Here is a 27,632-nt window from a genome sequence, read left to right on the forward strand (position 1 = left end):
CGAATAACGATTTCGGATCAGCATTGGCGGAAAGAACGCACGATTCTGATTTCGTGCATTATAGTATGAAGAGACGCGTGAGTGGTAGTAAAGCAGTAGGCTACATTTCGTGGTGTACGACGTGCAGCGCACGCTCCAGCTAGCCTCGGATACTATGTATCACTCTCCCAAAATGTTACGAATAACGATTTCGGATCAGCATTGGCGGAAAGAACGCACGATTCTGATTTTTTCCCGAATAATATGAGGAGACGCGTGAGTGGTAGTAAAGCAGTAGGCGACATTTCGTGGTGCACGACGTGCAGCGCTCGCTGGCACTAGCCGCGGATACTATGTATCATTCTCCCAAAATGTTACGAATAACGATTTCGGAACAGCATTGGCAGAAAGAACGCACGATCGGATTTCGTGCATTATAGTATGAAGAGACGCGTGAGTGGTAGTAAAGCAGTAGGCTACATTTCGTGGTGCACGACGTGCAGCGCACGCTACAGCTAGCCTCGGATACTATGTATCACTCTCCCAAAATGTTACGAATAACGATTTCGGATCAGCATTGGCGGAAAGAACGCACGATTCTGATTTTTTCCCGAATAATATGAGGAGACGCGTGAGTGGTAGTAAAGCAGTAGGCGACATTTCGTGGTGCACGACGTGCAGCGCTCGCTGGCACTAGCCGCGGATACTATGTATCATTCTCCCAAAATGTTACGAATAACGATTTCGGAACAGCATTGGCAGAAAGAACGCACGATCGGATTTCGTGCATTATAGTATGAAGAGACGCGTGAGTGGTAGTAAAGCAGTAGGCTACATTTCGTGGTGCACGACGTGCAGCGCACGCTGGCACTAGCCGCGGATACTATGTATCATTCTCCCAAAATGTTACGAATAACGATTTCGGAACAGCATTGGCAGAAAGAACGCACGATTCTGATTTCGTGCATTATAGTATGAAGAGACGCGTGAGTGGTAGTAAAGCAGTAGGCTACATTTCGTGGTGTACGACGTGCAGCGCACGCTCCAGCAAGCCTCGGATGCTATGTATCACTCTCCCAAAATGTTACGAATAACGATTTCGGAACAGCATTGGCAGAAACAACGCACGATCGGATTTCGTGCATTATAGTATGAAGAGACGCGTGAGTGGTAGTAAAGCAGTAGGCTACATTTCGTGGTGTACGACGTGCAGCGCACGCTCCAGCTAGCCTCGGATGCTATGTATCACTCTCCCAAAATGTTACGAATAACGATTTCGGATCAGCATTGGCGGAAAGAACGCACGATTCTGATTTCGTGCATTATAGTATGAAGAGACGCGTGAGTGGTAGTAAAGCAGTAGGCTACATTTCGTGGTGTACGACGTGCAGCGCACGCTCCAGCTAGCCTCGGATACTATGTATCATTCTCCCAAAATGTTACGAATAACGATTTCGGAACAGCATTGGCAGAAACAACGCACGATCGGATTTCGTGCATTATAGTATGAAGAGACGCGTGAGTGGTAGTAAAGCAGTAGGCTACATTTCGTGGTGCACGACGTGCAGCGCACGCTGGCACTAGCCGCGGATACTATGTATCATTCTCCCAAAATGTTACGAATAACGATTTCGGAACAGCATTGGCAGAAAGAACGCACGATTCTGATTTCGTGCATTATAGTATGAAGAGACGCGTGAGTGGTAGTAAAGCAGTAGGCTACATTTCGTGGTGTACGACGTGCAGCGCACGCTCCAGCTAGCCTCGGATGCTATGTATCACTCTCCCAAAATGTTACGAATAACGATTTCGGATCAGCATTGGCGGAAAGAACGCACGATTCTGATTTCGTGCATTATAGTATGAAGAGACGCGTGAGTGGTAGTAAAGCAGTAGGCTACATTTCGTGGTGTACGACGTGCAGCGCACGCTCCAGCTAGCCTCGGATACTATGTATCACTCTCCCAAAATGTTACGAATAACGATTTCGGAACTGCATTGGCAGAAAGAACGCACGATCGGATTTCGTGCATTATAGTATGAAGAGACGCGTGAGTGGTAGTAAAGCAGTAGGCTACATTTCGTGGTGCACGACGTGCAGCGCACGCTGGCACTAGCCGCGGATACTATGTATCATCCTCCCAAAATGTTACGAATAACGATTTCGGAACAGCATTGGCAGAAAGAACGCACGATTCTGATTTCGTGCATTATAGTATGAAGAGACGCGTGAGTGGTAGTAAAGCAGTAGGCTACATTTCGTGGTGTACGACGTGCAGCGCACGCTCCAGCTAGCCTCGGATGCTATGTATCACTCTCCCAAAATGTTACGAATAACGATTTCGGAACAGCATTGGCAGAAACAACGCACGATCGGATTTCGTGCATTATAGTATGAAGAGACGCGTGAGTGGTAGTAAAGCAGTAGGCTACATTTCGTGGTGTACGACGTGCAGCGCACGCTCCAGCTAGCCTCGGATGCTATGTATCACTCTCCCAAAATGTTACGAATAACGATTTCGGATCAGCATTGGCGGAAAGAACGCACGATTCTGATTTCGTGCATTATAGTATGAAGAGACGCGTGAGTGGTAGTAAAGCAGTAGGCTACATTTCGTGGTGTACGACGTGCAGCGCACGCTCCAGCTAGCCTCGGATACTATGTATCATTCTCCCAAAATGTTACGAATAACGATTTCGGAACAGCATTGGCAGAAACAACGCACGATCGGATTTCGTGCATTATAGTATGAAGAGACGCGTGAGTGGTAGTAAAGCAGTAGGCTACATTTCGTGGTGCACGACGTGCAGCGCACGCTGGCACTAGCCGCGGATACTATGTATCATTCTCCCAAAATGTTACGAATAACGATTTCGGAACAGCATTGGCAGAAAGAACGCACGATTCTGATTTCGTGCATTATAGTATGAAGAGACGCGTGAGTGGTAGTAAAGCAGTAGGCTACATTTCGTGGTGCACGACGTGCAGCGCACGCTGGCACTAGCCGCGGATACTATGTATCATTCTCCCAAAATGTTACGAATAACGATTTCGGAACAGCATTGGCAGAAAGAACGCACGATTCGGATTTCGTGCATTATAGTATGAAGAGACGCGTGAGTGGTAGTAAAGCAGTAGGCTACATTTCGTGGTGTACGACGTGCAGCGCACGCTCCAGCTAGCCTCGGATGCTATGTATCACACTCCCAAAATGTTACGAATAACGATTTCGGTTCAGCATTGGCGGAAAGAACGCACGATTCTGATTTCGTGCATTATAGTATGAAGAGACGCGTGAGTGGTAGTAAAGCAGTAGGCTACATTTCGTGGTGCACGACGTGCAGCGCACGCTGGCACTAGCCGCGGATACTATGTATCATTCTCCCAAAATGTTACGAATAACGATTTCGGAACAGCATTGGCAGAAAGAACGCACGATTCGGATTTCGTGCATTATAGTATGAAGAGACGCGTGAGTGGTAGTAAAGCAGTAGGCTACATTTCGTGGTGTACGACGTGCAGCGCACGCTCCAGCTAGCCTCGGATACAATGTATCACTCTCCCAAAATGTTACGAATAACGATTTCGGATCAGCATTGGCGGAAAGAACGCACGATTCTGATTTCGTGCATTATAGTATGAAGAGACGCGTGAGTGGTAGTAAAGCAGTAGGCTACATTTCGTGGTGCACGACGTGCAGCGCACGCTCCAGCTAGCCTCGGATGCTATGTATCACTCTCCCAAAATGTTACGAATAACGATTTCGGAACAGCATTGGCAGAAAGAACGCACGATTCTGATTTCGTGCATTATAGTATGAAGAGACGCGTGAGTGGTAGTAAAGCAGTAGGCTACATTTCGTGGTGCACGACGTGCAGCGCACGCTCCAGCTAGCCTCGGATGCTATGTATCACACTCCCAAAATGTTACGAATAACGATTTCGGTTCAGCATTGGCGGAAAGAACGCACGATTCTGATTTCGTGCATTATAGTATGAAGAGACGCGTGAGTGGTAGTAAAGCAGTAGGCTACATTTCGTGGTGCACGACGTGCAGCGCACGCTGGCACTAGCCTCGGATACTATGTATCATTCTCCCAAAATGTTACGAATAACGATTTCGGAACAGCATTGGCAGAAAGAACGCACGATTCGGATTTCGTGCATTATAGTATGAAGAGACGCGTGAGTGGTAGTAAAGCAGTAGGCTACATTTCGTGGTGTACGACGTGCAGCGCACGCTCCAGCTAGCCTCGGATGCTATGTATCACACTCCCAAAATGTTACGAATAACGATTTCGGTTCAGCATTGGCGGAAAGAACGCACGATTCTGATTTCGTGCATTATAGTATGAAGAGACGCGTGAGTGGTAGTAAAGCAGTAGGCTACATTTCGTGGTGCACGACGTGCAGCGCACGCTGGCACTAGCCGCGGATACTATGTATCATTCTCCCAAAATGTTACGAATAACGATTTCGGAACAGCATTGGCAGAAAGAACGCACGATCGGATTTCGTGCATTATAGTATGAAGAGACGCGTGAGTGGTAGTAAAGCAGTAGGCTACATTTCGTGGTGTACGACGTGCAGCGCACGCTCCAGCTAGCCTCGGATACAATGTATCACTCTCCCAAAATGTTACGAATAACGATTTCGGATCAGCATTGGCGGAAAGAACGCACGATTCTGATTTCGTGCATTATAGTATGAAGAGACGCGTGAGTGGTAGTAAAGCAGTAGGCTACATTTCGTGGTGTACGACGTGCAGCGCACGCTCCAGCTAGCCTCGGATGCTATGTATCACTCTCCCAAAATGTTACGAATAACGATTTCGGAACAGCATTGGCAGAAAGAACGCACGATTCTGATTTCGTGCATTATAGTATGAAGAGACGCGTGAGTGGTAGTAAAGCAGTAGGCTACATTTCGTGGTGCACGACGTGCAGCGCACGCTGGCACTAGCCGCGGATACTATGTATCATTCTCCCAAAATGTTACGAATAACGATTTCGGAACAGCATTGGCAGAAAGAACGCACGATTCGGATTTCGTGCATTATAGTATGAAGAGACGCGTGAGTGGTAGTAAAGCAGTAGGCTACATTTCGTGGTGTACGACGTGCAGCGCACGCTCCAGCTAGCCTCGGATGCTATGTATCACACTCCCAAAATGTTACGAATAACGATTTCGGTTCAGCATTGGCGGAAAGAACGCACGATTCTGATTTCGTGCATTATAGTATGAAGAGACGCGTGAGTGGTAGTAAAGCAGTAGGCTACATTTCGTGGTGTACGACGTGCAGCGCACGCTCCAGCTAGCCTCGGATGCTATGTATCACTCTCCCAAAATGTTACGAATAACGATTTCGGAACAGCATTGGCAGAAACAACGCACGATCGGATTTCGTGCATTATAGTATGAAGAGACGCGTGAGTGGTAGTAAAGCAGTAGGCTACATTTCGTGGTGTACGACGTGCAGCGCACGCTCCAGCTAGCCTCGGATGCTATGTATCACTCTCCCAAAATGTTACGAATAACGATTTCGGATCAGCATTGGCGGAAAGAACGCACGATTCTGATTTCGTGCATTATAGTATGAAGAGACGCGTGAGTGGTAGTAAAGCAGTAGGCTACATTTCGTGGTGTACGACGTGCAGCGCACGCTCCAGCTAGCCTCGGATGCTATGTATCACTCTCCCAAAATGTTACGAATAACGATTTCGGAACAGCATTGGCAGAAACAACGCACGATCGGATTTCGTGCATTATAGTATGAAGAGACGCGTGAGTGGTAGTAAAGCAGTAGGCTACATTTCGTGGTGTACGACGTGCAGCGCACGCTCCAGCTAGCCTCGGATGCTATGTATCACTCTCCCAAAATGTTACGAATAACGATTTCGGATCAGCATTGGCGGAAAGAACGCACGATTCTGATTTCGTGCATTATAGTATGAAGAGACGCGTGAGTGGTAGTAAAGCAGTAGGCTACATTTCGTGGTGTACGACGTGCAGCGCACGCTCCAGCTAGCCTCGGATACTATGTATCATTCTCCCAAAATGTTACGAATAACGATTTCGGAACAGCATTGGCAGAAACAACGCACGATCGGATTTCGTGCATTATAGTATGAAGAGACGCGTGAGTGGTAGTAAAGCAGTAGGCTACATTTCGTGGTGCACGACGTGCAGCGCACGCTGGCACTAGCCGCGGATACTATGTATCATTCTCCCAAAATGTTACGAATAACGATTTCGGAACAGCATTGGCAGAAAGAACGCACGATCGGATTTCGTGCATTATAGTATGAAGAGACGCGTGAGTGGTAGTAAAGCAGTAGGCTACATTTCATGGTGCACGACGTGCAGCGCACGCTGGCACTAGCCGCGGATACTATGTATCATTCTCCCAAAATGTTACGAATAACGATTTCGGAACAGCATTGGCAGAAAGAACGCACGATTCTGATTTCGTGCATTATAGTATGAAGAGACGCGTGAGTGTTAGTAAAGCAGTAGGCTACATTTCGTGGTGTACGACGTGCAGCGCACGCTCCAGCTAGCCTCGGATGCTATGTATCACTCTCCCAAAATGTTACGAATAACGATTTCGGATCAGCATTGGCGGAAAGAACGCACGATTCTGATTTCGTGCATTATAGTATGAAGAGACGCGTGAGTGGTAGTAAAGCAGTAGGCTACATTTCGTGGTGTACGACGTGCAGCGCACGCTCCAGCTAGCCTCGGATACTATGTATCACTCTCCCAAAATGTTACGAATAACGATTTCGGATCAGCATTGGCGGAAAGAACGCACGATTCTGATTTTTTCCCGAATAATATGAGGAGACGCGTGAGTGGTAGTAAAGCAGTAGGCGACATTTCGTGGTGCACGACGTGCAGCGCTCGCTGGCACTAGCCGCGGATACTATGTATCATTCTCCCAAAATGTTACGAATAACGATTTCGGAACAGCATTGGCAGAAAGAACGCACGATCGGATTTCGTGCATTATAGTATGAAGAGACGCGTGAGTGGTAGTAAAGCAGTAGGCTACATTTCGTGGTGCACGACGTGCAGCGCACGCTGGCACTAGCCGCGGATACTATGTATCATTCTCCCAAAATGTTACGAATAACGATTTCGGAACAGCATTGGCAGAAAGAACGCACGATTCTGATTTCGTGCATTATAGTATGAAGAGACGCGTGAGTGGTAGTAAAGCAGTAGGCTACATTTCGTGGTGTACGACGTGCAGCGCACGCTCCAGCTAGCCTCGGATGCTATGTATCACTCTCCCAAAATGTTACGAATAACGATTTCGGATCAGCATTGGCGGAAAGAACGCACGATTCTGATTTCGTGCATTATAGTATGAAGAGACGCGTGAGTGGTAGTAAAGCAGTAGGCTACATTTCGTGGTGTACGACGTGCAGCGCACGCTCCAGCTAGCCTCGGATACTATGTATCACTCTCCCAAAATGTTACGAATAACGATTTCGGATCAGCATTGGCGGAAAGAACGCACGATTCTGATTTTTTCCCGAATAATATGAGGAGACGCGTGAGTGGTAGTAAAGCAGTAGGCTACATTTCGCGGTGCACGACGTGCAGCGCCCGCTGGCACTAGCCGCGGATACTATGTATCATTCTCCCAAAATGTTACGAATAACGATTTCGGAACAGCATTGGCGGAAAGAACGCACGATTCTGATTTCGTGCATTATAGTATGAAGAGACGCGTGAGTGGTAGTAAAGCAGTAGGCTACATTTCGTGGTGTACGACGTGCATCGCACGCTTCATCTAGCCTCAGATACTATGTATCACTCTCCCAAAATGTTACGAATAACCATTTCGGATCAGCATTGGCGGAAAGAACGCACGATTCTGATTTTTTCCCGAATAATATGAGGAGACGCGTGAGTGGTAGTAAAGCAGTAGGCTACATTTCGTGGTGAACGACGTGCAGCGCACGCTGGCACTAGCCGCGGATACTATGTATCATTCTCCCAAAATGTTACGAATAACGATTTCGGAACAGCATTGGCAGAAAGAACGCACGATTCTGATTTCGTGCATTATAGTATGAAGAGACGCGTGAGTGGTAGTAAAGCAGTAGGCTACATTTCGTGGTGTACGACGTGCAGCGCACGCTCCAGCTAGCCTCGGATACTATGTATCACTCTCCCAAAATGTTACGAATAACGATTTCGGATCAGCATTGGCGGAAAGAACGCACGATTCTGATTTTTTCCCGAATAATATGAGGAGACGCGTGAGTGGTAGTAAAGCAGTAGGCTACATTTCGTGGTGAACGACGTGCAGCGCACGCTGGCACTAGCCGCGGATACTATGTATCATTCTCCCAAAATGTTACGAATAACGATTTCGGAACAGCATTGGCAGAAAGACCGCACGATTCTGATTTCGTGCATTATAGTATGAAGAGACGCGTGAGTGGTAGTAAAGCAGTAGGCTACATTTCGTGGTGTACGACGTGCAGCGCACGCTCCAGCTAGCCTCGGATACTATGTATCACTCTCCCAAAATGTTACGAATAACGATTTCGGATCAGCATTGGCGGAAAGAACGCACGATTCTGATTTTTTCCCGAATAATATGAGGAGACGCGTGAGTGGTAGTAAAGCAGTAGGCTACATTTCGTGGTGAACGACGTGCAGCGCACGCTGGCACTAGCCGCGGATACTATGTATCATTCTCCCAAAATGCTACGAATAACGATTTCGGAACAGCATTGGCAGAAAGAACGCACGATTCTGATTTCGTGCATTATAGTATGAAGAGACGCGTGAGTGGTAGTAAAGCAGTAGGCTACATTTCGTGGTGCACGACGTGCAGCGCACGCTGGCACTAGCCGCGGATACTATGTATCATTCTCCCAAAATGTTACGAATAACGATTTCGGAACAGCATTGGCAGAAAGAACGCACGATTCTGATTTCGTGCATTATAGTATGAAGAGACGCGTGAGTGGTAGTAAAGCAGTAGGCTACATTTCGTGGTGTACGACGTGCAACGCACGCTCCAGCTAGCCTCGGATGCTATGTATCACTCTCCCAAAATGTTACGAATAACGATTTCGGATCAGCATTGGCGGAAAGAACGCACGATTCTGATTTCGTGCATTATAGTATGAAGAGACGCGTGAGTGGTAGTAAAGCAGTAGGCTACATTTCGTGGTGTACGACGTGCAGCGCACGCTCCAGCTAGCCGCGGATACTATGTATCATTCTCCCAAAATGCTACGAATAACGATTTCGGAACAGCATTGGCAGAAAGAACGCACGATTCTGATTTCGTGCATTATAGTATGAAGAGACGCGTGAGTGGTAGTAAAGCAGTAGGCTACATTTCGTGGTGTACGACGTGCAGCGCACGCTTCAGCTAGCCTCGGATACTATGTATCACTCTCCCAAAATGTTACGAATAACCATTTCGGATCAGCATTGGCGGAAAGAACGCACGATTCTGATTTTTTCCCGAATAATATGAGGAGACGCGTGAGTGGTAGTAAAGCAGTAGGCTACATTTCGTGGTGAACGACGTGCAGCGCACGCTGGCACTAGCCGCGGATACTATGTATCATTCTCCCAAAATGCTACGAATAATGATTTCGGAACAGCATTGGCAGAAAGAACGCACGATTCTGATTTCGTGCATTATAGTATGAAGAGACGCGTGAGTGGTAGTAAAGCAGTAGGCTACATTTCGTGGTGCACGACGTGCAGCGCACGCTGGCACTAGCCGCGGATACTATGTATCATTCTCCCAAAATGTTACGAATAACGATTTCGGAACAGCATTGGCAGAAAGAACGCACGATTCTGATTTCGTGCATTATAGTATGAAGAGACGCGTGAGTGGTAGTAAAGCAGTAGGCTACATTTCGTGGTGTACGACGTGCAGCGCACGCTCCAGCTAGCCTCGGATGCTATGTATCATTCTCCCAAAATGTTACGAATAACGATTTCGGAACAGCATTGGCGGAAAGAACGCACGATTCTGATTTCGTGCATTATAGTATGAAGAGACGCGTGAGTGGTAGTAAAGCAGTAGGCTACATTTCGTGGTGTACGACGTGCAGCGCACGCTTCAGCTAGCCTCGGATACTATGTATCACTCTCCCAAAATGTTACGCATAACCATTTCGGATCAGCATTGGCGGAAAGAACGCACGATTCTGATTTTTTCCCGAATAATATGAGGAGACGCGTGAGTGGTAGTAAAGCAGTAGGCTACATTTCGTGGTGAACGACGTGCAGCGCACGCTGGCACTAGCCGCGGATACTATGTATCATTCTCCCAAAATGTTACGAATAACGATTTCGGAACAGCATTGGCGGAAAGAACGCACGATTCTGATTTCGTGCATTATAGTATGAAGAGACGCGTGAGTGGTAGTAAAGCAGTAGGCTACATTTCGTGGTGTACGACGTGCAGCGCACGCTCCAGCCAGCCTCGGATACTATGTATCACTCTCCCAAAATGTTACGAATAACCATTTCGGATCAGCATTGGCGGAAAGAACGCACGATTCTGATTTTTTCCCGAATAATATGAGGAGACGCGTGAGTGGTAGTAAAGCAGTAGGCTACATTTCGTGGTGCACGACGTGCAGCGCACGCTGGCACTAGCCGCGGATACTATGTATCATTCTCCCAAAATGTTACGAATAACGATTTCGGAACAGCATTGGCAGAAAGAACGCACGATTCTGATTTCGTGCATTATAGTATGAAGAGACGCGTGAGTGGTAGTAAAGCAGTAGGCTACATTTCGTGGTGTACGACGTGCAGCGCACGCTCCAGCTAGCCTCGGATACTATGTATCACTCTCCCAAAATGTTACGAATAACGATTTCGGATCAGCATTGGCGGAAAGAACGCACGATTCTGATTTCGTGCATTATAGTATGAAGAGACGCGTGAGTGGTAGTAAAGCAGTAGGCTACATTTCGTGGTGTACGACGTGCAGCGCACGCTCCAGCTAGCCTCGGATACTATGTATCACTCTCCCAAAATGTTACGAATAACGATTTCGGATCAGCATTGGCGGAAAGAACGCACGATTCTGATTTTTTCCCGAATAATATGAGGAGACGCGTGAGTGGTAGTAAAGCAGTAGGCTACATTTCGCGGTGCACGACGTGCAGCGCCCGCTGGCACTAGCCGCGGATACTATGTATCATTCTCCCAAAATGTTACGAATAACGATTTCGGAACAGCATTGGCGGAAAGAACGCACGATTCTGATTTCGTGCATTATAGTATGAAGAGACGCGTGAGTGGTAGTAAAGCAGTAGGCTACATTTCGTGGTGTACGACGTGCAGCGCACGCTCCAGCTAGCCTCGGATACTATGTATCACTCTCCCAAAATGTTACGAATAACCATTTCGGATCAGCATTGGCGGAAAGAACGCACGATTCTGATTTTTTCCCGAATAATATGAGGAGACGCGTGAGTGGTAGTAAAGCAGTAGGCTACATTTCGTGGTGAACGACGTGCAGCGCACGCTGGCACTAGCCGCGGATACTATGTATCATTCTCCCAAAATGTTACGAATAACGATTTCGGAACAGCATTGGCGGAAAGAACGCACGATTCTGATTTCGTGCATTATAGTATGAAGAGACGCGTGAGTGGTAGTAAAGCAGTAGGCTACATTTCGTGGTGTACGACGTGCAGCGCACGCTCCAGCCAGCCTCGGATACTATGTATCACTCTCCCAAAATGTTACGAATAACCATTTCGGATCAGCATTGGCGGAAAGAACGCACGATTCTGATTTTTTCCCGAATAATATGAGGAGACGCGTGAGTGGTAGTAAAGCAGTAGGCTATATTTCGTGGTGCACGACGTGCAGCGCACGCTGGCACTAGCCGCGGATACTATGTATCATTCTCCCAAAATGTTACGAATAACGATTTCGGAACAGCATTGGCAGAAAGAACGCACGATTCTGATTTCGTGCATTATAGTATGAAGAGACGCGTGAGTGGTAGTAAAGCAGTAGGCTACATTTCGTGGTGTACGACGTGCAGCGCACGCTCCAGCAAGCCTCGGATACTATGTATCACTCTCCCAAAATGTTACGAATAACGATTTCGGATCAGCATTGGCGGAAAGAACGCACGATTCTGATTTTTTCCCGAATAATATGAGGAGACGCGTGAGTGGTATTAAAGCAGTAGGCTACATTTCGTGGTGTACGACGTGCAGCGCACGCTCCAGCTAGCCTCGGATACTATGTATCACTCTCCCAAATTGTTACGAATAACGATTTCGGATCAGCATTGGCGGAAAGAACGCACGATTCTGATTTTTTCCCGAATAATATGAGGAGACGCGTGAGTGGTAGTAAAGCAGTAGGCTACATTTCGTGGTGCACGACGTGCAGCGCACGCTGGCACTAGCCGCGGATACTATGTATCATTCTCCCAAAATGTTACGAATAACGATTTCGGAACAGCATTGGCAGAAAGAACGCACGATTCTGATTTCGTGCATTATAGTATGAAGAGACGCGTGAGTGGTAGTAAAGCAGTGGGCTACATTTCGTGGTGTACGACGTGCAGCGCACGCTCCAGCTAGCCTCGGATACAATGTATCACTCTCCCAAAATGTTACGAATAACGATTTCGGATCAGCATTGGCGGAAAGAACGGACGATTCTGATTTTTTCCCGAATAATATGAGGAGACGCGTGAGTGGTAGTAAAGCAGTAGGCTACATTTCGTGGTGCACGACGTGCAGCGCACGCTGGCACTAGCCGCGGATACTATGTATCAATCTCCCAAAATGTTACGAATAACGATTTCGGAACAGCATTGGCAGAAAGAACGCACGATTCTGATTTCGTGCATTATAGTATGAAGAGACGCGTGAGTGGTAGTAAAGCAGTAGGCTACATTTCGTGGTGTACGACGTGCAGCGCACGCTCCAGCTAGCCTCGGATACAATGTATCACTCTCCCAAAATGTTACGAATAACCATTTCGGATCAGCATTGGCTGAAAGAACGCACGATTCTGATTTTTTCCCGAATAATATGAGGAGACGCGTGAGTGGTAGTAAAGCAGTAGGCTACATTTCGTGGTGTACGACGTGCAGCGCACGCTCCAGCTAGCCTCGGATACTATGTATCACTCTCCCAAAATGTTACGAATAACGATTTCGGATCAGCATTGGCGGAAAGAACGCACGATTCTGAATTTTTCCCGAATAATATGAGGAGACGCGTGAGTGGTAGTAAAGCAGTAGGCTACATTTCGTGGTGTACGACGTGCAGCGCACGCTGGCACTAGCCGCGGATACTATGTATCATTCTCCCAAAATGTTACGAATAACGATTTCGGAACAGCATTGGCAGAAAGATCGCACGATTCTGATTTCGTGCATTATAGTATGAAGAGACGCGTGAGTGGTAGTAAAGCAGTAGGCTACATTTCGTGGTGTACGACGTGCAGCGCACGCTCCAGCTAGCCTCGGATACTATGTATCACTCTCCCAAAATGTTACGAATAACGATTTCGGATCAGCATTGGCGGAAAGAACGCACGATTCTGATTTTTTCCCGAATAATATGAGGAGACGCGTGAGTGGTAGTAAAGCAGTAGGCTACATTTCGTGGTGTACGACGTGCAGCGCACGCTCCAGCTAGCCTCGGATACTATGTATCACTCTCCCAAAATGTTACGAATAACGATTTCGGATCAGTATTGGCGGAAAGAACGCACGATTCTGATTTTTTCCCGAATAATATGAGGAGACGCGTGAGTGGTAGTAAAGCAGTAGGCTACATTTCGTGGTGTACGACGTGCAGCGCACGCTGGCACTAGCCGCGGATACTATGTATCATTCTCCCAAAATGTTACGAATAACGATTTCGGAACAGCATTGGCAGAAAGAACGCACGTTTCTGATTTCGTGCATTATAGTATGAAGAGACGCGTGGGTGGTAGTAAAGCAGTAGGCTACATTTCGTGGTGTACGACGTGCAGCGCACGCTCCAGCTAGCCTCGGATACTATGTATCACTCTCCCAAAATGTTACGAATAACGATTTCGGATCAGCATTGGCGGAAAGAACGCACGATTCTGATATTTTCCCGAATAATATGAGGAGACGCGTGAGTGGTAGTAAAGCAGTAGGCTACATTTCGTGGTGAACGACGTGCAGCGCACGCTGGCACTAGCCGCGGATACTATGTATCATTCTCCCAAAATGTTACGAATAACGATTTCGGAACAGCATTGGCAGAAAGAACGCACGATTCTGATTTCGTGCATTATAGTATGAAGAGGCGCGTGAGTGGTAGTCAAGCAGTAGGCTTCATTTCGTGGTGCACGACGTGCAGCGCACGCTGGCACTAGCCGCGGATACTATGTATCATTCTCCCAAAATGTTACGAATAACGATTTCGGAACAGCATTGGCAGAAAGAACGCACGATTCTGATTTCGTGCATTATAGTATGAAGAGACGCGTGAGTGGTAGTAAAGCAGTAGGCTACATTTCGTGGTGTACGACGTGCAGCGCACGCTCCAGCTAGCCTCGGATACTATGTATCACTCTCCCAAAATGTTACGAATAACGATTTCGGATCAGCATTGGCGGAAAGAACGCACGATTCTGATTTTTTCCCGAATAATATGAGGAGACGCGTGAGTGGTAGTAAAGCAGTAGGCTACATTTCGCGGTGCACGACGTGCAGCGCCCGCTGGCACTAGCCGCGGATACTATGTATCATTCTCCCAAAATGTTACGAATAACGATTTCGGAACAGCATTGGCGGAAAGAACGCACGATTCTGATTTCGTGCATTATAGTATGAAGAGACGCGTGAGTGGTAGTAAAGCAGTAGGCTACATTTCGTGGTGTACGACGTGCAGCGCACGCTCCAGCTAGCCTCGGATACTATGTATCACTCTCCCAAAATGTTACGAATAACCATTTCGGATCAGCATTGGCGGAAAGAACGCACGATTCTGATTTTTTCCCGAATAATATGAGGAGACGCGTGAGTGGTAGTAAAGCAGTAGGCTACATTTCGTGGTGAACGACGTGCAGCGCACGCTGGCACTAGCCGCGGATACTATGTATCATTCTCCCAAAATGTTACGAATAACGATTTCGGAACAGCATTGGCGGAAAGAACGCAAGATTCTGATTTCGTGCATTATAGTATGACGAGACGCGTGAGTGGTAGTAAAGCAGTAGGCTACATTTCGTGGTGTACGACGTGCAGCGCACGCTCCAGCCAGTCTCGGATACTATGTATCACTCTCCCAAAATGTTACGAATAACCATTTCGGATCAGCATTGGCGGAAAGAACGCACGATTCTGATTTTTTCCCGAATAATATGAGGAGACGCGTGAGTGGTAGTAAAGCAGTAGGCTACATTTCGTGGTGCACGACGTGCAGCGCACGCTGGCACTAGCCGCGGATACTATGTATCATTCTCCCAAAAAGTTACGAATAACGATTTCGGAACAGCATTGGCAGAAAGAACGCACGATTCTGATTTCGTGCATTATAGTATGAAGAGACGCGTGAGTGGTAGTAAAGCAGTAGGCTACATTTCGTGGTGTACGACGTGCAGCGCACGCTCCAGCAAGCCTCGGATACTATGTATCACTCTCCCAAAATGTTACGAATAACGATTTCGGATCAGCATTGGCGGAAAGAACGCACGATTCTGATTTTTTCCCGAATAATATGAGGAGACGCGTGAGTGGTATTAAAGCAGTAGGCTACATTTCGTGGTGTACGACGTGCAGCGCACGCTCCAGCTAGCCTCGGATACTATGTATCACTCTCCCAAATTGTTACGAATAACGATTTCGGATCAGCATTGGCGGAAAGAACGCACGATTCTGATTTTTTCCCGAATAATATGAGGAGACGCGTGAGTGGTAGTAAAGCAGTAGGCTACATTTCGTGGTGCACGACGTGCAGCGCACGCTGGCACTAGCCGCGGATACTATGTATCATTCTCCCAAAATGTTACGAATAACGATTTCGGAACAGCATTGGCAGAAAGAACGCACGATTCTGATTTCGTGCATTATAGTATGAAGAGACGCGTGAGTGGTAGTAAAGCAGTAGGCTACATTTCGTGGTGTACGACGTGCAGCGCACGCTCCAGCTAGCCTCGGATACAATGTATCACTCTCCCAAAATGTTACGAATAACGATTTCGGATCAGCATTGGCGGAAAGAACGGACGATTCTGATTTTTTTCCCGAATAATATGAGGAGACGCGTGAGTGGTAGTAAAGCAGTAGGCTACATTTCGTGGTGCACGACGTGCAGCGCACGCTGGCACTAGCCGCGGATACTATGTATCATTCTCCCAAAATGTTACGAATAACGATTTCGGAACAGCATTGGCAGAAAGAACGCACGATTCTGATTTCGTGCATTATAGTATGAAGAGACGCGTGAGTGGTAGTAAAGCAGTAGGCTACATTTCGTGGTGTACGACGTGCAGCGCACGCTCCAGCTAGCCTCGGATACAATGTATCACTCTCCCAAAATGTTACGAATAACCATTTCGGATCAGCATTGGCGGAAAGAACGCACGATTCTGATTTTTTCCCGAATAATATGAGGAGACGCGTGAGTGGTAGTAAAGCAGTAGGCTACATTTCGTGGTGTACGACGTGCAGCGCACGCTCCAGCTAGCCTCGGATACTATGTATCACTCTCCCAAAATGTTACGAATAACGATTTCGGATCAGCATTGGCGGAAAGAACGCACGATTCTGATTTTTTCCCGAATAATATGAGGAGACGCGTGAGTGGTAGTAAAGCAGTAGGCTACATTTCGTGGTGTACGACGTGCAGCGCACGCTGGCACTAGCCGCGGATACTATGTATCATTCTCCCAAAATGTTACGAATAACGATTTCGGAACAGCATTGGCAGAAAGATCGCACGATTCTGATTTCGTGCATTATAGTATGAAGAGACGCGTGAGTGGTAGTAAAGCAGTAGGCTACATTTCGTGGTGTACGACGTGCAGCGCACGCTCCAGCTAGCCTCGGATACTATGTATCACTCTCCCAAAATGTTACGAATAACGATTTCGGATCAGCATTGGCGGAAAGAACGCACGATTCTGATTTTTTCCCGAATAATATGAGGAGACGCGTGAGTGGTAGTAAAGCAGTAGGCTACATTTCGTGGTGTACGACGTGCAGCGCACGCTCCAGCTAGCCTCGGATACTATGTATCACTCTCCCAAAATGTTACGAATAACGATTTCGGATCAGCATTGGCGGAAAGAACGCACGATTCTGATTTTTTCCCGAATAATATGAGGAGACGCGTGAGTGGTAGTAAAGCAGTAGGCTACATTTCGTGGTGTACGACGTGCAGCGCACGCTGGCACTAGCCGCGGATACTATGTATCATTCTCCCAAAATGTTACGAATAACGATTTCGGAACAGCATTGGCAGAAAGAACGCGCGTTTCTGATTTCGTGCATTATAGTATGAAGAGACGCGTGGGTGGTAGTAAAGCAGTAGGCTACATTTCGTGGTGTACGACGTGCAGCGCACGCTCCAGCTAGCCTCGGATACTATGTATCACTCTCCCAAAATGTTACGAATAACGATTTCGGATCAGCATTGGCGGAAAGAACGCACGATTCTGATATTTTCCCGAATAATATGAGGAGACGCGTGAGTGGTAGTAAAGCAGTAGGCTACATTTCGTGGTGAACGACGTGCAGCGCACGCTGGCACTAGCCGCGGATACTATGTATCATTCTCCCAAATTGTTACGAATAACGATTTCGGAACAGCATTGGCAGAAAGAACGCACCATTCTGATTTCGTGCATTATAGTATGAAGAGACGCGTGAGTGGTAGTCAAGCAGTAGGCTACATTTCGTGGTGCACGACGTGCAGCGCACGCTGGCACTAGCCGCGGATACTATGTATCATTCTCCCAAAATGTTACGAATAACGATTTCGGAACAGCATTGGCAGAAAGAACGCACGATTCTGATTTCGTGCATTATAGTATGAAGAGACGCGTGAGTGGTAGTAAAGCAGTAGGCTACATTTCGTGGTGTACGACGTGCAGCGCACGCTCCAGCTAGCCTCGGATACTATGTATCACTCTCCCAAAATGTTACGAATAACGATTTCGGATCAGCATTGGCGGAAAGAACGCACGATTCTGATTTTTTCACGAATAATATGAGGAGACGCGTGAGTGGTAGTAAAGCAGTAGGCTACATTTCGTGGTGTACGACGTGCAGCGCACGCTCCAGCTAGCCTCGGATACTATGTATCACTCTCCCAAAATGTTACGAATAACGATTTCGGATCAGCATTGGCGGAAAGAACGCACGATTCTGATTTTTTCCCGAATAATATGAGGAGTCGCGTGAGTGGTAGTAAAGCAGTAGGCTACATTTCGTGGTGAACGACGTGCAGCGCACGCTGGCACTAGCCGCGGATACTATGTATCATTCTCCCAAAATGTTACGAATAACGATTTCGGAACAGCATTGGCAGAAAGAACGCACGATTCTGATTTCGTGCATTATAGTATGAAGAGACGCGTGAGTGGTAGTCAAGCAGTAGGCTACATTTCGTGGTGCACGACGTGCAGCGCACGCTGGCACTAGCCGCGGATACTATGTATCATTCTCCCAAAATGTTACGAATAACGATTTCGGAACAGCATTGGCAGAAATAACGCACGATTCTGATTTCGTGCATTATAGTATGAAGAGACGCGTGAGTGGTAGTAAAGCAGTAGGCTACATTTCGTGGTGTACGACGTGCAGCGCACGCTCCAGCTAGCCTCGGATACTATGTATCACTCTCCCAAAATGTTACGAATAACGATTTCGGATCAGCATTGGCGGAAAGAATGCACGATTCTGATTTCGTGCATTATAGTATGAAGAGACGCGTGAGTGGTAGTAAAGCAGTAGGCTACATTTCGTGGTGTACGACGTGCAGCGCACGCTCCAGCTAGCCTCGGATACTATGTATCACTCTCCCAAAATGTTACGAATAACCATTTCGGATCAGCATTGGCGGAAAGAACGCACGATTCTGATTTTTTCCCGAATAATATGAGGAGACGCGTGAGTGGTAGTAAAGCAGTAGGCTACATTTCGCGGTGCACGACGTGCAGCGCCCGCTGGCACTAGCCGCGGATACTATGTATCATTCTCCCAAAATGTTACGAATAACGACTTCGGAACAGCATTGGCGGAAAGAACGCACGATTCTGATTTCGTGCATTATAGTATGAAGAGACGCGTGAGTGGTAGTAAAGCAGTAGGCTACATTTCGTGGTGTACGACGTGCAGCGCACGCTCCAGCTAGCCTCGGATACTATGTATCACTCTCCCAAAATGTTACGAATAACCATTTCGGATCAGCATTGGCGGAAAGAACGCACGATTCTGATTTTTTCCCGAATAATATGAGGAGACGCGTGAGTGGTAGTAAAGCAGTAGGCTACATTTCGTGGTGAACGACGTGCAGCGCACGCTGGCACTAGCCGCGGATACTATGTATCATTCTCCCAAAATGTTACGAATAACGATTTCGGAACAGCATTGGCGGAAAGAACGCACGATTCTGCTTTCGTGCATTATAGTATGAAGAGACGCGTGAGTGGTAGTAAAGCAGTAGGCTACATTTCGTGGTGTACGACGTGCAGCGCACGCTCCAGCCAGCCTCGGATACTATGTATCACTCTCCCAAAATGTTACGAATAACCATTTCGGATCAGCATTGGCGGAAAGAACGCACGATTCTGATTTTTTCCCGAATAATATGAGGAGACGCGTGAGTGGTAGTAAAGCAGTAGGCTACATTTCGTGGTGCACGACGTGCAGCGCACGCTGGCACTAGCCGCGGATACTATGTATCATTCTCCCAAAATGTTACGAATAACGATTTCGGAACAGCATTGGCAGAAAGAACGCACGATTCTGATTTCGTGCATTATAGTATGAGGAGACGCGTGAGTGGTAGTAAAGCAGTAGGCTACATTTCGTGGTGTACGACGTGCAGCGCACGCTCCAGCAAGCCTCGGATACTATGTATCACTCTCCCAAAATGTTACGAATAACGATTTCGGATCAGCATTGGCGGAAAGAACGCACGATTCTGATTTTTTCCCGAATAATATGAGGAGACGCGTGAGTGGTATTAAAGCAGTAGGCTACATTTCGTCGTGTACGACGTGCAGCGCACGCTCCAGCTAGCCTCGGATACTATGTATCACTCTCCCAAAATGTTACGAATAACGATTTCGGATCAGCATTGGCGGAAAGAACGCACGATTCTGATTTTTTCCCGAATAATATGAGGAGACGCGTGAGTGGTAGTAAAGCAGTAGGCTACATTTCGTGGTGCACGACGTGCAGCGCACGCTGGCACTAGCCGCGGATACTATGTATCATTCTCCCAAAATGTTACGAATAACGATTTCGGAACAGCATTGGCAGAAAGAACGCACGATTCTGATTTCGTGCATTATAGTATGAAGAGACGCGTGAGTGGTAGTAAAGCAGTAGGCTACATTTCGTGGTGTACGACGTGCAGCGCACGCTCCAGCTAGCCTCGGATACAATGTATCACTCTCCCAAAATGTTACGAATAACGATTTCGGATCAGCATTGGCGGAAAGAACGGACGATTCTGATTTTTTCCCGAATAATATGAGGAGACGCGTGAGTGGTAGTAAAGCAGTAGGCTACATTTCGTGGTGCACGACGTGCAGCGCACGCTGGCACTAGCCGCGGATACTATGTATCATTCTCCCAAAATGTTACGAATAACGATTTCGGAACAGCATTGGCAGAAAGAACGCACGATTCTGATTTCGTGCATTATAGTATGAAGAGACGCGTGAGTGGTAGTAAAGCAGTAGGCTACATTTCGTGGTGTACGACGTGCAGCGCACGCTCCAGCTAGCCTCGGATACAATGTATCACTCTCCCAAAATGTTACGAATAACCATTTCGGATCAGCATTGTCGGAAAGAACGCACGATTCTGATTTTTTCCCGAATAATATGAGGAGACGTGTGAGTGGTAGTAAAGCAGTAGGCTACATTTCGTGGTGTACGACGTGCAGCGCACGCTGGCACTAGCCGCGGATACTATGTATCATTCTCCCAAAATGTTACGAATAACGATTTCGGAACAGCATTGGCAGAAAGAACGCACGATTCTGATTTCGTGCATTATAGTATGAAGAGACGCGTGAGTGGTAGTAAAGCAGTAGGCTACATTTCGTGGTGTACGACGTGCAGCGCACGCTTCAGCTAGCCTCGGATACTATGTATCACTCTCCCAAAATGTTACGAATAACGATTTCGGATAAGCATTGGCGGAAAGAACGCACGATTCTGATTTTTTCCAGAATAATATGAGGAGACGCGTGAGTGGTAGTAAAGCAGTAGGCTACATTTCGTGGTGTACGACGTGCAGCGCACGCTGGCACTAGCCGCGGATACTATGTATCACTCTCCCAAAATGTTACGAATATCGATTTCGGATCAGCATTGGCGGAAAGAACGCACGATTCTGATTTCGTGCATTATAGTATGAAGAGACGCGTGAGTGGTAGTAAAGCAGTAGGCTACATTTCGTGGTGTACGACGAGCAGCGCACGCTCCAGCTAGCCTCGGATACTATGTATCACTCTCCCAAAATGTTACGAATAACGATTTCGGATCAGCATTGGCGGAAAGAACGCACGATTCTGATTTTTTCCCGAATAATATGAGGAGACGCGTGAGTGGTAGTAAAGCAGTAGGCTACATTTCGTGGTGTACGACGTGCAGCGCACGCTCCAGCTAGCCTCGGATACTATGTATCTTTCTCCCAAAATGTTACGAATAACGATTTCGGATCAGCATTGGCGGAAAGAACGCACGATTCTGATTTTTTGCTGAATAATATGAGGAGACGCGTGAGTGGTAGTAAAGCAGTAGGCTACATTTCGTGGTGTTGACGTGCAGCGCACGCTCCAGCTAGCCTCGGATACTATGTATCACTCTCCCAAAATGTTACGAATAACGATTTCGGATCAGCATTGGCGGAAAGAACGCACGATTCTGATTTTTTCCCGAATAATATGAGGAGACGCGTGAGTGGTAGTAAAGCAGTAAGCTACATTTCGTGGTGTACGACGTGCAGCGCACGCTCCAGCTAGCCGCGGATACTATGTATCACTCTCCCAAAATGTTACGAATAACGATTTCGGATCAGCATTGGCGGAAAGAACGCACGATTCTGATTTTTTGCTGAATAATATGAGGAGACGCGTGACTGGTAGTAAAGCAGTAGGCTACATTTCGTGGCGCACGACGTGCAGCGCACGCTGGCACTAGCCGCGGATACTATGTATCATTCTCCCAAAATGTTACGAATAACGATTTCGGGACAGCATTGGCGGAAAGAACGCACGATTCTGATTTCGTGCGTTATAGTATGAAGAGACGCGTGAGTGGTAGTAAAGCAGTAGGCTACATTTCGTGGTGTACGACGTGCAGCGCACGCTGGCACTAGCCTCGGATACTATGTATCACTCTCCCAAAATGTTACGAATAACGATTTCGGATCAGCATTGGCGGAAAGAACGCACGATTCTGATTTTTTCCCAAATAATATGAGGAGACGCGTGAGTGGTAGTAAAGCAGTAGGCTACATTTCGTGGTGTACGACGTGCAGCGCACGGTGAAGCTAGCCTCGGATACTATGTATCACTCTCGCAAAATGTTACGAATAACGATTTCGGATCAGCATTGGCGGAAAGAACGCACGATTCTGATTTTTTGCTGAATAATATGAGGAGACGCGTGAGTGGTAGTAAAGCAGTAGGCTACATTTCGTGGTGTACGACGTGCAGCGCACGCTGAAGGTAGCCTCGGATACTATGTATCACTCTCCCAAAATGTTACGAATAATGATTTCGGATCAGCATTGGCGGAAAGAACGCACGATTCTGATTTTTTGCTGAATAATATGAGGAGACGCGTGAGTGGTAGTAAGGCAGTAGGCTACATTTCGTGGTGCACGACGTGCAGCGCACGCTGGCACTAGCCGCGGATACTATGTATCATTCTCCCAAAATATTACGAATAACGATTTCGGATCAGCATTGGCGGAAAGAACGCACGATTCTGATTTTTTCCCGAATAATATGAGGAGACGCGTGAGTGGTAGTAAAGCAGTAGGCTACATTTCGTGGTGTACGACGTGCAGCGCATGCTGGCACTAGCCGCGGATACTATGTATCATTCTCCCAAAATGTTACGAATAACGATTTCGGAACAGCATTGGCGGAAAGAACGCACGATTCTGATTTCGTGCATTATAGTATGAAGAGACGCGTGAGTGGTAGTAAAGCAGTAGGCTACATTTCGTGGTGTACGACGTGCAGCGCACGCTCCAGCTAGCCTCGGATACTATGTATCACTCTCCCAAAATGTTACGAATAACGATTTCGGATCAGCATTGGCGGAAAGAACGCACTATTCTGATTTTTTGCTGAATAATATGAGGAGACGCGTGAGTGGTAGTAAAGCAGTAGGCTACATTTCGTGGTGCACGACGTGCAGCGCACGCTGGCACTAGCCGCGGATACTATGTATCATTCTCCCAAAATGTTACGAATAACGATTTCGGAACAGCATTGGCGGAAAGAACGCACGATTCTGATTTCGTGCATTATAGTATGAAGAGACGCGTGAGTGGTAGTAAAGCAGTAGGCTACATTTCGTGGTGTACGACGTGCAGCGCACGCTCCAGCTAGCCTCGGATACTATGTATCACTCTCCCAAAATGTTACGGATAACGATTTCGGATCAGCATTGGCGGAAAGAACGAACGATTCTGATTTTTTCCCGAATAATATGAGGAGACGCGTGAGTGGTAGTAAAGCAGTAGGCTACATTTCGTGGTGCACGACGTGCAGCGCACGCTGGCACTAGCCGCGGATACTATGTATCATTCTCCCAAAATATTACGAATAACGATTTCGGATCAGCATTGGCGGAAAGAACGCACGATTCTGATTTTTTCCCGAATAATATGAGGAGACGCGTGAGTGGTAGTAAAGCAGTAGGCTACATTTCGTGGTGTACGACGTGCAGCGCACGCTGGCACTAGCCGCGGATACTATGTATCATTCTCCCAAAATGTTACGAATAACGATTTCGGAACAGCATTGGCGGAAAGAACGCACGATTCTGATTTCGTGCATTATAGTATGAAGAGACGCGTGAGTGGTAGTAAAGCAGTAGGCTACATTTCGTGGTGTACGACGTGCAGCGCACGCTCCAGCTAGCCTCGGATACTATGTATCACTCTCCCAAAATGTTACGAATAACGATTTCGGATCAGCATTGGCGGAAAGAACGCACGATTCTGATTTTTTGCTGAATAATATGAGGAGACGCGTGAGTGGTAGTAAAGCAGTAGGCTACATTTCGTTGTGCACGACGTGCAGCGCACGCTGGCACTAGCCGCGGATACTATGTATCATTCTCCCAAAATGTTACGAATAACGATTTCGGAACAGCATTGGCGGAAAGAACGCACGATTCTGATTTCGTGCATTATAGTATGAAGAGACGCGTGAGTGGTAGTAAAGCAGTAGGCTACATTTCGTGGTGTACGACGTGCAGCGCACGCTCCAGCTAGCCTCGGATACTATGTATCACTCTCCCAAAATGTTACGGATAACGATTTCGGATCAGCATTGGCGGAAAGAACGCACGATCCTGATTTTTTCCCGAATAATATGAGGAGACGCGTGAGTGGTAGTAAAGCAGTAGGCTACATTTCGTGGTGCACGACGTGCAGCGCACGCTGGAGCTAGCCGCGGATACTATGTATCATTCTCCCAAAATATTACGAATAACGATTTCGGATCAGCATTGGCGGAATGAACGCACGATTCTGATTTTTTCCCGAATAATATGAGGAGACGCGTGAGTGGTAGTAAAGCAGTAGGCTACATTTCGTGGTGCACGACGTGCAGCGCACGCTGGCACTAGCCGCGGATACTATGTATCATTCTCCCAAAATGTTACGAATAACGATTTCGGAACAGCATTGGCGGAAAGAACGCACGATTCTGATTTCGTGCATTATAGTATGAAGAGACGCGTGAGTGGTAGTAAAGCAGTAGGCTACATTTCGTGGTGTACGACGTGCAGCGCACGCTCCAGCTAGCCTCGGATACTATGTATCACTCTCCCAAAATGTTACGAATAACGATTTCGGATCAGCATTGGCGGAAAGAACGCACGATTCTGATTTTTTCCCGAATAATATGAGGAGACGCGTGAGTGGTAGAAAAGCAGTAGGCTACATTTCGTGGTGTACGACGTGCAGCGCACGGTGAAGCTAGCCTCGGATACTATGTATCACTCTGGCAAAATATTACGAATAACGATTTCGGATCAGCATCGGCGGAAAGAACGCACGATTCTGATTTTTTGCTGAATAATATGAGGAGACGCGTGAGTGGTAGTAAAGCAGTAGGCTACATTTCGTGGTGTACGACGTGCAGCGCACGCTGAAGGTAGCCTTGGATACTATGTATCACTCTCCCAAAATGTTACGAATAATGATTTCGGATCAGCATTGGCGGAAAGAACGCACGATTCTGATTTTTTGCTGAATAATATGAGGAGACGCGTGAGTGGTAGTAAAGCAGTAGGCTACATTTCGTGGTGCACGACGTGCAGCGCACGCTGGCACTAGCCGCGGATACTATGTATCATTCTCCCAAAATATTACGAATAACGATTTCGGATCAGCATTGGCGGAAAAAACGCACGATTCTGATTTTTTCCCGAATAATATGAGGAGACGCGTGAGTGGTAGTAAAGCAGTAGGCTACATTTCGTGGTGTACGACGTGCAGCGCACGCTGGCACTAGCCGCGGATACTATGTATCATTCTCCCAAAATGTTACGAATAACGATTTCGGAACAGCATTGGCGGAAAGAACGCACGATTCTGATTTCGTGCATTATAGTATGAAGAGACGCGTGAGTGGTAGTAAAGCAGTAGGCTACATTTCGTGGTGTACGACGTGCAGCGCACGCTCCAGCTAGCCTCGGATACTATGTATCACTCTCCCAAAATGTTACGAATAACGATTTCGGATCAGCATTGGCGGAAAGAACGCACGATTCTGATTTTTTGCTGAATAATATGAGGAGACGCGTGAGTGGTAGTAAAGCAGTAGGCTACATTTCGTGGTGCACGACGTGCAGCGCACGCTGGCACTAGCCGCGGATACTATGTATCATTCTCCCAAAATATTACGAATAACGATTTCGGATCAGCATTGGCGGAAAGAACGCACGATTCTGATTTTTTGCTGAATAATATGAGGAGACGCGTGAGTGGTAGTAAAGCAGTAGGCTACATTTCGTGGTGCACGACGTGCAGCGCACGCTGGCACTAGCCGCGGATACTATGTATCACTCTCGCAAAATGTTACGAATAACGATTTCGGATCAGCATTGGCGGAAAGAACGCACGATTCTGATTTTTTGCTGAATAATATGAGGAGACGCGTGAGTGGTAGTAAAGCAGTAGGCTACATTTCGTGGTGTACGACGTGCAGCGCACGCTGAAGGTAGCCTCGGATACTATGTATCACTTTCCCAAAATGTTACGAATAATGATTTCGGATCAGCATTGGCGGAAAGAACGCACGATTCTGATTTCGTGCATTATAGTATGAAGAGACGCGTGAGTGGTAGTAAAGCAGTAGGCTACATTTCGTGGTGTACGACGTGCAGCGCACGCTGAAGCTAGCCTCGGAAACTATGTATCACTCTCCCAAAATGTTACGAATAACGATTTCGGATCAGCATTGGCGGAAAGAACGCACGATTCTGATTTTTTGCTGAATAATATGAGGAGACGCGTGAGTGGTAGTAAAGCAGTAGGCTACATTTCGTGGTGTACGACGTGCAGCGCACGCTCCAGCTAGCCTCGGATACTATGTATCACTCTCCCAAAATGTTACGAATAACGATTTCGGATCAGCATTGGCGGAAAGAACGCACGATTCTGATTTCGTGCATTATAGTATGAAGAGACGCGTGAGTGGTAGTAAAGCAGTAGGTTACATTTCGTGGTGTACGACGTGCAGCGCACGCTCCAGCTAGCCTCGGATACTATGTATCACTCTCCCAAAATGTTACGAATAACGATTTCGGATCAGCATTGGCGGAAAGAACGCACGATTCTGATTTTTTGCTGAATAGTATGAGGAGACGCGTGAGTGGTAGTAAAGCAGTAGGCTACATTTCGTGGTGCACGACGTGCAGCGCACGCTGGCACTAGCCGCGGATACTATGTATCATTCTCCCAAAATGTTACGAATAACGATTTCGGAACAGCATTGGCGGAAAGAACGCACGATTCTGATTTCGTGCATTATAGTATGAAGAGACGCGTGAGTGGTAGTAAAGCAGTAGGCTACATTTCGTGGTGTACGACGTGCAGCGCACGCTGAAGCTAGCCTCGGATACTATGTATCACTCTCCCAAAATGCTACGAATAACGATTTCGGATCAGCATTCTCGGAAAGAACGCACGATTCTGATTTTTT

The sequence above is a fragment of the Schistocerca piceifrons genome, chromosome 8 (genome assembly GCF_021461385.2).
Source record: "Schistocerca piceifrons isolate TAMUIC-IGC-003096 chromosome 8, iqSchPice1.1, whole genome shotgun sequence".
Lineage (NCBI taxonomy): Eukaryota > Metazoa > Arthropoda > Insecta > Orthoptera > Acrididae > Schistocerca > Schistocerca piceifrons.